The following is a 13,690-nucleotide window of genomic DNA, read 5'->3' as shown; positions in this document are numbered from 1 at the left end:
TCTTTCTGTCTGTGTTTGCCTGGGTTCCATCACATGACTCTACTGTAGCTTTGGTTTTGAGCTCACAGGTCACCACATGCCACATGTACACAGTGCTACAGAACACTGCTGCAGCTCCCCAGCCCAGACTGCAGACTACTGTACACCATCAACTGCAGTGATCTCTCTGTGCAAAGAAGGCCTTTGTGAATAGAAACATAGTGATTCAATTACAGAAAACAAAAGCTTTTAATATTGGGCTACTGTCATTCTTCAGCATGTCAATATCAAATTTATACTGGATTGCACTGCATCAGAATGTCTCACTTTACTTTATTACTTAAGATTTAGTTTATGTGTATGAGTGTTGTGCATGCATGTATGTATGTACACCATGGTGCCCATGGAGGTTATAAGACGGTGGACATCAGAGTGCCTGGATCTGGTGTTATATGTAGTTGGTGAGCTGTCATGTAGGTGTTGTAGATTGAATCTGGGTCCTTGCAAAAGCAAGTTCTTTTAACTTAAGCCAATCTCACAGGCCTGATAGGTTTGATTTTAAAAGTTGCAGGTTGACTTGCTGATTTGAGCTTCATTGAAAACAAAATTTAAATGGTTTTGTTTGGGGATAAGAACAGAATTATTCTGCCATTTTTATACTGCACATTGATGCTAAGTGGTGTTTTACCATTGACAATGATAGAACCAGAGCATGAATCAATTCTGAAAAACATCGAGGATGCCCTACAGCCTGCTCTATACTCAGTGTCCAGCCAAGGCGGAATTCAGTGCTCGAAAACATACAAGTACACGTATGTTGCTTTGTTTTGATCTTCAATAGATGATAAATTACACATATTCCAAAGAACTGCGTTAATATAAATTTCCTTATTCTTTAATCATCAAAAAAAAAGTTTGGGATGCACACCTGTGTCGCATGCCTTTAGTCATGCGAAAGCCTCTTGGGCACAAGAGGTGTGGTGATTTTATGGATCTTTAATGATTGTGTGTGACCGAGAGAGATTTACCGGGCACAATCTGTTTAACGTTTTGTTCCCTGATTGTGTTCTGAAGCTAGCTAGCAGTGTCCCGTGTCTACAGACTGCTTCTAGCACTTGACCACCCATCTTTCTAGTTTCTTCCTATCCTCCTCTACAGGGACACTCCAAGCTCTTGAAGAAACTGTCCTTTGAAGAAATGGTCAGAAACATGAGTCTTTAAACCCATTCAGAGAAGTAAAGCCTGGTACAGTGGAGGGAGAATCCACAGGACCATATCAAGAGGGCCCAAGGCAGAGGAGACAATGGTGTCCTTAATCTCTGCCCACAGGCGGCTTATGGTGAGAGTGATTTCTAAACACCAAACAGCACAACGCCCACAAGGATTTTGTTTTCTTTACACAATCAAAGCGATCTCTACTCAGATGTAAGGCTTTGTAAAGGCATCCCCGATCCACTTGGGTTCTGAATAGCTCACTCAGCCTAATGTTAAATACCTAATAACTGGGTGTTTATGGCTCAAAATTCATATTGTAAATACTTGGGTTATTTACTATTTATAATACTAAAAAGAGAACAGTACTTGCCTGTTCCTGAAGCCTAGTACCCCACAGCTGCCACATTTTGACCACAGTCTCAATCCCTTCCCTCTTTAAGGAAGGTGATCAATTTAACTCAACAGCCAGTTATTGGCACTATAACAAATAATCCATAAAAATATAGGTTTTTCCTGATATAGTTTCCCCATTTCGGTTTGTTCAATACTGTCATGTTTTCTAAGCTATGGCACAGGCCTCATTGTTTTCAAAACAACAGGTAAGGTTATGTAAGAACAGACTACAATGTAGTTGTTTCTTTTTGAGACAGGGCTTCCAATGTAGCCCAGGCTAGCCTTAAACTCAGGATCCTCCAGCCTCAGTCTCTCAACAGCTGAGAATACTGGGATTTGCCACCATTGCCTGCTCACGTTATATACAGGATCCTTAGAAGATTCCAGGTTCTAACTCACTGTTTATTTTTGCTTTTTGCATGAAGACAAGAGTATAAATTCAGGCTCCTGATGTTCCACATAAATGACTCTCCTCCACTTGGAAATTCAGAACAGGCCCCACATAGTGTAAGGCTCTTCATCACGCTTAAAGAGTTTCTTGTGAGAGAACGTCAACCAAGGTGTCAAGGATAATCATGACCACTAGAGCTAAGTTTGCTAATGGCTGACAATGGCAATTAAAATAAACCTCAAACACACTACACAAAGGTCCACCGTGGTTCCTAGTCTGCTGCTGTTCTACATCAGCCTTGGCTGGCACCTCTCCTTCCTGAGTATCCGGCTCCTTTCTATAGCAGGAATAGGTGAAGCCATTCCCACAGGGGTGGGGGTGGGGTGAGGGGAGGCAGTTACATTTTCACAATCCCAGGTACAGTCTGGGCAATGGAACTTTAAGACAATTCCAAGACAGTTTTGCCTGACCTCTTTGTGTGACCAGACTTTTAATGTATAACTTTCATTTTAGGTATTAGCCCAGGATCTCACTGTTAGCTACTGTGAGGCATCAGCAATAAAAGGGAAATGACTCTCTGTCCTGGGGGATCTGCCGAGGTCCTTAGAATACCAGGGGCTAATAATGGGAGGTTTTTGTTTAGTTTCTTTGTAAGAAAATGGACAGAGGAGAGACCCTACCGTGGCCCATGTAGTGTCCTTGCTGGACACTCAGATGATCAGACACAGAAGTAAGCAGGGTCAGTCCTCACAGTTCTGTGCAGTGTTTCTACCACAGGCATGATTTTCCAGTACACCGTGCCATGATAATGGTCTTATGCCTGTGTACCACCAAGAATAGTTTTAGGGAAAGCATTAGACACGCAACACACACACACACACACACACACACACACACACACACACACACACACACAAGAATGAGAAAGTTCGGATCCTGAAAATCGTCATTAGAAAGGTAGGCAACAACAGACGGAATCTCACATTCAGGTGGACACAAAGTGACTACAGAAGCTGTTGAAGGCGAACAGTGTGAGAGGCAGAAGCAAAGTAAACTGCAATGCCAACACAATGCTAACGCTGTGCCTTTTTATCATTGCCCGCCATGGCTGCTCTTCCCTCTGTCATGTTAAGACACACGACAGTAAACCAAAGCTCACCGAAGTTTCCCTTTCCTCACTAAAGCTGGGCCCTCAAGAATCACAGGGCAGCCAGGGATGTGCTCACCCTTGGGAACCTATGTTGATGTTCTCAGAGGCCAAGTTCATGCCTTGTGCAGGGAACTCTGTGTTATTGACATGCTCTGTGCAGCAAGGACCAGTCCATGTTATTCTTGTTTTCCAAACACTGCTTATAAAGACCTGAAAGTGGCATAGCCGTGATGTATGCCTGCCTGTGGCCCAGAAAAACATTCTCCTTATTTATAGATAGTCTACTGCCTCGTTAGTGCCACGTTGAACCCCACAGTCAAGATTGTTTGGTGATTCTCCACACTGGTTTTTCACTTTCTTAAAGCTGTAAATCCACATAGAAGCTGCCAACTTTGTACTCCTTCTGGGCGTTTCTGAGGTACCGCCATAGCACAATCCCTATTTATCCCTAGTCCTGTTAGAGTCCCAACACTTCCAGCGCTGCTCTGCCAGTGGCACCATTAACCACCCTAACCCCAGGGATTCACTACCTTCACCTGCAAGCTCTGTGGATCCTCAAGGTGAGGCCAGAGTGAGTAGGTGACCCCAGGGTAAAATGGAGGGACGGAGCCAGGACTCAAACACACAGGGCTTCACCAGGTTCTAGGCTGCTATTTACCTTCTTCTTTTTTTTTTTTTCTTTTACCTCCAGTTAAAGGGTTCAGTCCTCATCAGGTGACCTAAGTCAACATCACCCTTTATGTATCAGTCTCTCCCTCACAGCACCCTCCATTAGTGGCTACATGTGCTATGAACCTGCTAAATGCCTCTGGTCCATGTCCTGTCTAGTCCCACTCTGCCCTAATCCATGAAGCCTCCCAGGGCAGGTTCTGTATGTGACACCTACCAGGTCTCCTATGAGACACCGTTCCCAATGATCAGAAACATGAAGACAATGGGAGCAGGGAAATCATGTGGCTGTCTGGTTATAGTCCACCTGAGTTTAAAATTAGACTATGGCCACGGACAATCTCAGAGTCATTAGTTAACTCTATGAAGACCCCCGAGTATCCAGTGGTTGAACAAACCAAGACCTCAGATGGCAACTTCAAAGGCCCTCCTCTGGGAAGCATGGCTAGCGGCTAGCACAAGCTGGATGATCCCAAGAGCAGGGGATAGACCTTCATCCCATTTACCACACTGTAGTGACGTGACTCATGCCACCTTCCAAGACAGTAAACTTATAAATATTTTTAGGATAAAGATGATCTTTCCATAATTAGATTAGTGTTAATATTTTCTAATTGTGCAGGCAATGCAGAATTTCAAGGTTTATAGAAAATACCAGCGTAGCAAAGTCTTCCTTCTGATTTTTCTTTGAGCTATGCTTGGTTAGGATTTGCTTTCATCTGCTAAGAGTCAGTGCTGAGTGAAGCATTTTGAACACCGTGCACATCATAAGAAACACATATATTTTTCTCTCATCGTGTACTTAGGTTCTAGAAAAGGGCAGAACCCATTTCCACCCTGCTCCTCTTCTGACACACTGAATTTTTCAAAATCGGCTGTGACTTGGACCTGGAGCTTAAGACACAGTCCTGGAAAGCAGGATTCTACCATCTCTCATGTCTTTAACATCCTTTCCACAGCTGGGCACTGGCATCATTTGCATCATGTAACACTTAATTAAGGATTTAATTATTTATGGTTAGCAGGAGTAAAATTTAACGGCAGCACGAAATGACAGCACATGAAAACTCAGGTGGGGGAGCTGATGTGACCATTCTGCTAACTCCTCTGAGCCCTGGGGAATAGGAATCCTCTCTTCTTTTGTCCTTACCTAGGGCTTACATCACTCACCTTTTAAAGGGACAGCACCTTGTCACAGAGAAGGTGAGAGGTGATACAGTTCTCGGCACGGTAGTTTAAATCCAGACTCTTCAGGCCTGTCTACCTACAATGCTGTTCACATCTACAGACACGAACAGTAGCTCACACTCACCCAGTTGCCCCATTTGGATCATGGCACTCACAAACACCTCTTTATGCACAGCTCGGAGGCCATTTGTGTTTCGTGCTCACCCTGGCCTGCTACCACAGTGCCGCTTTAAGGATATAGAGCAACTGCCTGTTCTTTGAATTCTGCTAATACCGAATTCGGTTGGTGCATATTTACTATATTCCTCCACTTGCTAGGCAGAAGATGAAGAGCAAAGTCATCTGCACAAGCACATCATACTTACTTGCCCCCCCCCATTCCTTTAACCATGTCAATGGTCGCAATTCCAGATAATTTCATGCAGAATTCTAACTACATCTAAACAATTCATCGGCTTTAGACACCGTGAGAATTTATTTGTCACCTCCCATTTCCTCTTATGAATTTCCTGTGACTATTGACATTAGTGAATTTAACAGGTGTAGATTTTTATTGCAAAAAGTGACATATTTTCCAAGAGGCTGCTGCAAAATATTTTCTTTCATACATGAGGGAGGGAGGAAGGGAAAGGAGGGATGGAGAGAAAGTGAGAGAGGAGGAAGGGAGGGAGAGAGAGAGAAAGAGAGAGAGAGAGAAGGGGGGTTGGTACTTGGGGGAGATGAAGTGTCTTTCAGTAAGCCAATATTGAATTTTCCATTGTTGGCGCTCAGCCTGTCTCTCGGGAAGCACTTAATTGAATCAGTCTTGAAAGGTTTCCATTGTGTTTTTCCTCAAACCCTCTTATGGATTGCAGACACATTCACAGTGTGCACAGCTCTGGTGAAAGACGCTGGCATCCTATTCCTCAGTCTGGTCTCTGTCACAATTGCTCATGCCTCTGAAGAGGCCGGCATGCTCTCAGGTCAAGAGGAGGTTAAGGCAGACAGGCACGTGAAGCGATGGCTTTCCACAAGGGAAGGAACAAAAGTGCCCAGGAGAAGCACACTGTCTGGTCTTTAAACTGCAGTGAAACTGTGAATGAATTGCTGACCATGAGAGCCAGGGCCACACGTCTCCCTGACAGGGACCAGAGGCCAGGAGGTATAACAGACTTCTAAGGTTTTCGATGGCAAGGAAACCTAGAGTAATGGGGACTGAAGGGAAATGGCAGGCACCAGGGGCACCGTCACCAGTGTGTCTGACACCTTCCGTCCTTCTGGATGTGCAGCACTGTCTTTCAATCTCAATCATTTCAATCCAAGACCTCATGAGGAGATGCTAGCTATCAAGGAAAATTCTCAACAAAATGCTGCAGCTGAATTATTCTTAATGTTTCCCATCCTAATTCAGTCTCTGACTTTAGCCCTATTCTCTATTGCACCTTATACCCTCATCTAAAGCCTATATGTATTTGATAGGGTCTGCACTGAATCACGAGACACAGTGCTTATGTGATACTCTAAGACGTGCAAGGAACTTTTATGTGTAGTCTTACTTAATACACACCAGATCCTTTGTGAGAAAGATGTTATTAAGTTGCTTATAGTGGAGGTGACTGAAGAAGGCAGAAAGAGTTATCAGCTAAGTGTACTGAAAACATTAGCATCAGAATTAAAACTTGAACAGGACTTTTAATTCCTAGTCTAATACCATTTCCTTATTAGCTCAATTAAGATATTTTAAAAAAAAAGACACCCTTAAGCTGCAGGGAAATAGCTTTCAAATATCCTTGGCCAGTATGTGTTCAATGCTGTAACCTAGCAACCTACAGCAAAGACACTCATACACTGTACACACACACACACACACACACACACACACACACACACACACACACACTCACTCATGTATGTATACACATACATACACAGAGTTTAGTTTTAGTACCTGGACAATAATGCACATAAATGTGTGTGTGTGTGGGGGGGTGTGTATGTGTGTGTGTGTGTGTCTGTCTGTCTGTCTATCTATCTATCTATCTCTATCTTCTTTCATTTTTATTTTTCGAAAATGACATATCCCCTACTCAGTTTCCTTACAGCATTTTCAAGCATAGGTTGGTTTTGCTGATGCTCTCCTATCCTCTCCCCCACACTCCCCATTGTCCCACATCCTTCAGCAGTTCCCTTTTGTCCTTCCAGCCACATGCTGCTACTTATGATCTGTTTAGTTGTCTGGAGGTGGGGCCCAGGGTTTCCTATTTTGTCAGCCTTCCTTGCGATATGTTCTTCTCAAACTGCAAGTTCTACACCACTGACTGGGTTTCTGTGAGTGAAAACTTAAGGGTATTTAGAAGTAGTCTAAGTGGAGAGGTTGAAGTTTTTGTGATGTCGTTACCTTTGGTCTTTGTGAATAATTCTGCCTACGTATGCTTCACTCAACATTCACGTTCTCTCAGCATCATCTTTTGAAATAAGAACTTACTCTGTAGCCCAGGCTTACTTGGAATTCATTATGTAGCTTAGGTCGGCCTCAAACTCAGAGCAATCCTCCTGCCTCTGGTTCCCTAGTGCTGGAATCACACACACCTGGCTCAACAGTGTTCCTGTGAGATCCCTGATTGTTTTGGTTTTACAAACACCGAGCTCACTGTTCGGCTCGCTTTGCTTTATTACATCATTTTGTCTCTCCCTTTGAGCCATCAGCCTGGAAGAACATTTCTCAAGTGGCGTGGTGATAAAAGTCTCACCAGCACTTGATGCTGCACCCAGAAATGGCTTTAGTCAGAGGCTTACGCTCTTGGAGCCCTGAAGTGGTCTGGTTATAGATATTTTTTACAAACTGGAAGAAACAGAATTAGGGTGTCAGCCACCCCCTCCCATCTAGAGAAAGCTGTTTCTGTAGAGACGTTTGGGAGGTTGAAATGATATCCAAATCTACCAGGATTAGGACTAAATGAGTTATTTACACACATGGACACACAGAGACACACAGAGACACACAGACAGACAGACAGACAGACAGACAGACAGACACACACACACACACACACACACACTCATATCTTATTGGGGGTTGGGAATGGGAAGATTTCTGTTAAAAGCATTAGCTGACATTAACTTGCACCAGTATTGATTCTTTTGAAAAAGCACAGCTGAGCTTCAAAGTCCAGTGCTGTCTGAATAACCAAGATGCCACAGTTGTGGAAGACATATTGGTCTTGGCAAGTAACAGCACACGTTCACAGTGAGGAACTGTTTTATGTAAGAAGGCATGAGCGTAAGTGCTTTGGCTTGGGAGTAACTGATTCTTAATTTTTATCTCACAGGGCCTACGTTTTATCTTACTTTTAAAGGACCACTCTGCCTTGTGCTTAAGAAGCTGGGATTTCAGTGCCATTTGCTAGGATGGCAATTACCCGTAAGTGGGAGAACTTTTTGAAGTCAACAATAAATGTCTGATGCTGTGGGAATCGCAGCTTGACTCCCACATTCGTTTTGTAGCAGGAAGCATGAAATGAATTGGCCCTTTTGAATTCTTCCCTAAATGTGCTCCAGATGTGTATAGATAGATCACTAAATATAAACTTAATTGCTTTTTTTTTTTTTTTCATTTCTGTCCCACTGCTAAGCAACTTTTATACCAAAGTGCTTGAGACAGGCTCAGTTCTTTATGGCCGCTCCTTTTCAGAATAAGATTAACTGGGTTTCTCTGAGTGAAAACTTCAGGGTATTTAGAAGAGACCTAAGCAAATAGGTTCCCAAATACAGTCTGATTAATGCTGTTGCTGTTGCTGATGCTGACAGATGGGCTCCCGCTGCCATGCTGACGTGTGTGTTACATTCAGGACTGAGTCATTAACTTTTAAAGTAGCACAGGATTCAAAGCCATTCAGACCCTCACGTCAAAGCTTGCCCTTTGGCATCCTCCAGTCTCAGTACCTGGGATATGCCCAGTGTTTGAGCTGAGCATGGCCTTCCTGACTGCCAGTCGGTCACCATCTTCCTTTGCTTCTGTAGGTCGCCAACTTTTAAGACAAGTAAGCTACATATATTACTTCTCCTTAACTACCAAGTGCTCCTGCACCCAAGTGCCCTGCAGTCATCACTTCATAAACACTTCTTGCCAGAAGTTCATGATCCCTTCTAATCGCCAAACTTCAGAACTAGAAGGCATCTAATACCTCTTCCAAGCCTTCCTTCTATCCGTGAAGAAGAACACGCATGATGGTTTTGGAATCAGCAGTGACTACGTTGATTTGCCTCGATTTCCCCTAAAGTAGTCAAGCTTTCAGTCTGACTGTATGACCAACATGTATTTGACAGATCTCTATATGGACCAAGTAGACATGTATCACATGAGCCTGTCTGCGTTGCACAGAAATGAAACAACAGATCGCTCTATTTCAACTCACGGAGGGGTTTCGAATAAGTAGGTCAGAGAGCTGTGAGGGGAATTACATTTAGAATAAGACAAACTTCCATTACCTTGGACAAACCTTTCACATATGGATAGAAAAGTATTAAAAACGGAACAAGACAAAGAAAAACAGATGCAAGACAGTTGTCTGATACAGGCAACCCCAATTCCAGATCCCTACACACCACACCTGACAGAGTTCAGTACATGAGGTCTGCAGGTTGGGAGAGACCACTGTTGTAGGGAGATTAGGTAGAAGGAAGAGACAACTGTAGGGGGGTTGGGTAGAAGGCAGAGCCTCAGAAGAGACTACTACTGCGGCTTTCAAATGTTTCTGCCTATCAAACCGAGAGATCACCTTTATCACAATAACCCCCAAATCAAGATGCAGAATAGACGCAGAGCCCAGCTCTTTGGAAAGATGAATTATCACCGGGCACTGCACACAGTGCTGGGCAACCAGGGAGGAGACAAGGTTCCTGCCTTGCTGGGATTTAGTCCTAAGTATCAAGGGGTGAAAAAAGAGCTAATGGCTATCAGACACCACCAGGGCAGTGCTTCAGGCGGATGTCCTGTGGCTGTCACAGAGAGCACAGGACTTCTCTAAGTTTAAATTAAAAAAAAAAAAAAAAGGATCATATGGCCAGGAAGAGAATGGAAGAGGGCGGCGGGTGAGGCCCCACGAATTACTCACTACTTAGCCATCTAAGCTTGGTTTCCTCTGTTCCTTTTTCCCCAGTGGCTTTAACCTATTTCTGAGAGCGACTGTAATCTTAGTGCAAAGAGCAGGGCGCCGACCCTTTTGGCAAAGTGCTGACTCTGCAAATTGTGCTCATAATGGAATGCGGTTTTCCGGGAACTGTGGTTCTGTCAAGGCCTTCTACACAGAGACATTTTCAGAGCTTCACACACCCTCTAAATAGATGGGGTAGAACAAGTTCAAAAGATACCTTCATGTCAACGTAAAATGTCCTTTGCTTTATCATAAGGCTTGAGTACAGTAGCACACAAGACACAGAACATCCTTCCGTTGCTACCAGAGATGAGGAAAATTTGGTGAGCTAAAAATCTCGACTGATGGAAATACACTAATTAATGTAGCAAGTAAGTATATTCTTTGTCTTGTTAATTTGTTATTGGTTAAAATGCTTAAAAATAAAATCATTTAAAATATCTCACTATTTGATGGTTAATGCTAATTAAAAATATTATCACTACTATTCATGCGTGTGTGTGATGTTAATGTGTGACTGTGTGTGCCAAGGCATATGGGTGAAGGCCAGAGAATAATCTGTGAAATCTGTTCTCTCCTTAAATCTCTTCTCAACCTTCCTAATGCCATGAACCTTTTATAAAGTTCCTCATATTATGGTGACCCCCCCAACCATGAAATTATTTTTATTGCTACTTCATAACTATAATTTTGCTAGTTTATGAAACTTAATGCAAATATCTGTGTTTCCTGACAATCTTAGGCAACCCCTGTGAAAGGATTCATTTGTTTCCCAAAGGAATCACAGCTCCCATGGTGAGAACTACTGCTTTAAACATTTATGGGGGTTCTAGAGATCAAACTCAGGTCACTAGGCTTGCGTAATCTGAACCTTTACCTGCTAAGCCACCTTGCCAATCCCTTCAACACCAGTCATGACTGCAGCTTCTACAGGTGTGGTAGGTAGGAGACTGCAATGAAATAGGAGTGACCCAGCAGTTCCTACATATTATAGTGATAAACACTCCCACAGATTACACGATTTGATGAATTTCCACCACCGGGCAGTAAAATTACATTTATTAGTAGAAATTCCATTTCATTAGCTATCTTTCACTGAATTTATACTTCAATTAAAAGGATAATCTAAAACTCTTAATTAAGATAGTACCTCTTAACTGCTTAGAATCTTAAAACATTTGGGACTGTCTCATAAGACTATTACATGGAACATGTAACAACATGTTACATGTAACATGTAACAAATGGAACATGGTCAATACCATTTCTCTGGACTTGTTTCTCAGTCCTTTTGTACAAGTTTTAATAGGTATTTCAGTGAGTCCTACCCAAAACATTTCCTTCTAATTATCAAATACATAACTCAGATATCACAACACAATGTGTTGCCCACCAACAAATTCCCTTAAATATTTACTTCATGGCAAATTTATGTTGAGGTATCAGCCAGGACTACAGAGGACCCAAAGGCATGGAAGACACAGGAGTGTGTGAGAATCTGGGTGGGTGTATGGCCTGTTCATTCAACGGAAGGATTAAGACAGGTGAGCTGGGCTGACGGAAGGTGTGTGGGAAGACCTGGGAGGGGTAGCAGATTTTAGGTTGGGCGCCTGCCACTAAACTAAGTGCCTGGGAAGGATGGAGGAAGGGGACACTTAGTCATCAATTCTGTGCTGGGGGTGTTGTAAAATACATCACTTTGTTGACAAAAGTCATCAAGGGACTGGTGAGTATACCTTCCCTCTGTGCTGCCACAGTATTAAGAATAATACATCCACATCTGTTTCTGTTGAAGGTAAAACTCCATGGAGAACTTCTGGAGGCTAAATGCATTTAGTGCATCACTCCCCCAACTGTCTTATCTTATTCTGAACTCCTACTCTGATTCCAAGTCAAAATCTTAATGGCCAAGTCAAAGAGCCAGCAAGAGTCTTCCTCAAAGGACCAGGTGGTATCGGGCTGTGCTGGTGATCACTCCCTAACTGCCTTTCGGTGACAAGGCAGCAGAAAGCAGCCACAGCAGCAATGAAACTTTATTTATAAAAATGGGCTGCCTGCTGATTTGTCCTACAAGCTGAGGCTGTGGATTCCTGGTTTAACATGCAGGGTTTTAGGTAAATTAAAATCGCAACGGGACAGAGTCTCGCACACAGCATGTGCATCCAACCGACTCCTCTTGAGAAGGTGCTATCAGACATGAATGTTATTAGAAAGCATGCCAAGTTACCTATCTACCAAAGTATTTCTAGGCTTCCTCCTTATCTTTCTGATCCACTGAACCCAGAACACCACCAATACAAATTTGAGAGTGCAGTTATCAAGGGTTTGCAGCGGAGGGAGGTAAGCTTTTCCGAATTTGTGAACTGAGACTAATCTGCCGCTCATCAGCTATTCAGAAAAGCATGTAAGTCATGCTCCTCTGAAAGACACGGTTTCAGAAATGAATCAAAGGAAGGGCTGCCATGCCACTGTGCATCTGGATGAGTTTCAAATCTCATGAAAGAAAACGGTGAGACACCAACAGAAAGCAGCAGCAGCGTTTGAAGGCAAATGTTTCTGCTGCGCAGACGAGGAGGGTACACAAAGATGCGCACTGTCAGGGTTTGCTATCTGGGATGTACATAGCGATGCATACCTCATCCAGGCCAGGCGCAGGCCCATCCTTAGCTAGATAATGAACTCGAATCTGAGACTAACGAGGAAAGCAGTTGCCTAGCACATGCCTGCCGACTCTGTAAGCGTCTGTGGACAGCAATTTCTGGTGTCTCGAGTGAGAGGTCCCTTGGGAACTGGGAGAAAAATGCAACCCTGTTCGGTACTCTGCACTCACTGAGTTCTCAGAGATGTGACTGAAACAAGACAGTATGGGTATCAGGACTTGAGAAAGGGTTTCAGACATTCAAAGGCACATATGGTTCATTAGCTATAAAGAAAGCCAAGTGCTATTAAAGACATACCTAGTTGGCCTACTGCTTGACAATAAAGGGACTCTCTATCTTAACAGTAACGACATTGAAAATGCTTCTTATTTAGGTGGTATCTTTATAAAGCACCACCAGAAACAACATCCCACTCAATCTTTAGCTTTTCTGATGCGACAGGCACTTAACTGCTGAAGTGACAGACACACAGAATCCATATGCCTGGTCTTCTGATGCTCAGCGCTCAGCGGGAGGAAAGCAACTCAAGGCAGAGAGTCCCCCTTAGCAGCACCACGTCACTTTCCCTTCAGAGTCCTTCTGGGACTCCCTTCCCATCATTAGACAGCGTTTTCAGTGACTTGATGGCGGAGGCAGAATGACAGGAAACTACTTTTAAATGGCATTTTATTTGACAAATAATCAAAAGGCACATCCTTCTCAGTGGCCTTAAGGAAGACAGTAGTCTACTGCAGAAAGGAAAAAAAAAAAAAAGGAAAATAGTATGGTTGGCTGAACTGATATTAGGAGATCAGAGTCAGGGAGCTTAGGTGAATCACCGGCGAAATAATTCAAGTTTCTCTCTATGCACGAATGCTACAAGGATCAGGGAGATCAGCTAAGCAAAGGGTTGTGAAACCATTTAGAATTAAAG

At 43.3% G+C, this 13,690-nt stretch overlaps 1 protein-coding gene and 1 long non-coding RNA gene across 3 annotated transcripts in view; one reads left to right on the top strand and one right to left on the bottom strand.

Annotated features, from left to right (window-relative positions):
* Cers6 (ceramide synthase 6) overlaps window positions 1-13,690 on the bottom strand; it is a 248,819-nt gene that overhangs the window by 20,166 nt on the left and 214,963 nt on the right.
* Window positions 8,294-10,604, top strand: LOC147995497 (uncharacterized). Its single transcript, XR_015684359.1, has 2 exons — window positions 8,294-8,385; window positions 8,985-10,604. It is a non-coding gene; the product is annotated as an uncharacterized LOC147995497 (long non-coding RNA).

Source organism: Rattus norvegicus, chromosome 3 (assembly GCF_021556685.1).
Source record: "Rattus norvegicus strain SHRSP/BbbUtx chromosome 3, alternate assembly SHRSP_T2T, whole genome shotgun sequence".
NCBI classification, from domain to species: Eukaryota; Metazoa; Chordata; class Mammalia; order Rodentia; family Muridae; genus Rattus; species Rattus norvegicus.
Note: the sequence above shows the minus strand (reverse complement) of the source record. Positions and strands in the feature narration are given on the sequence as shown.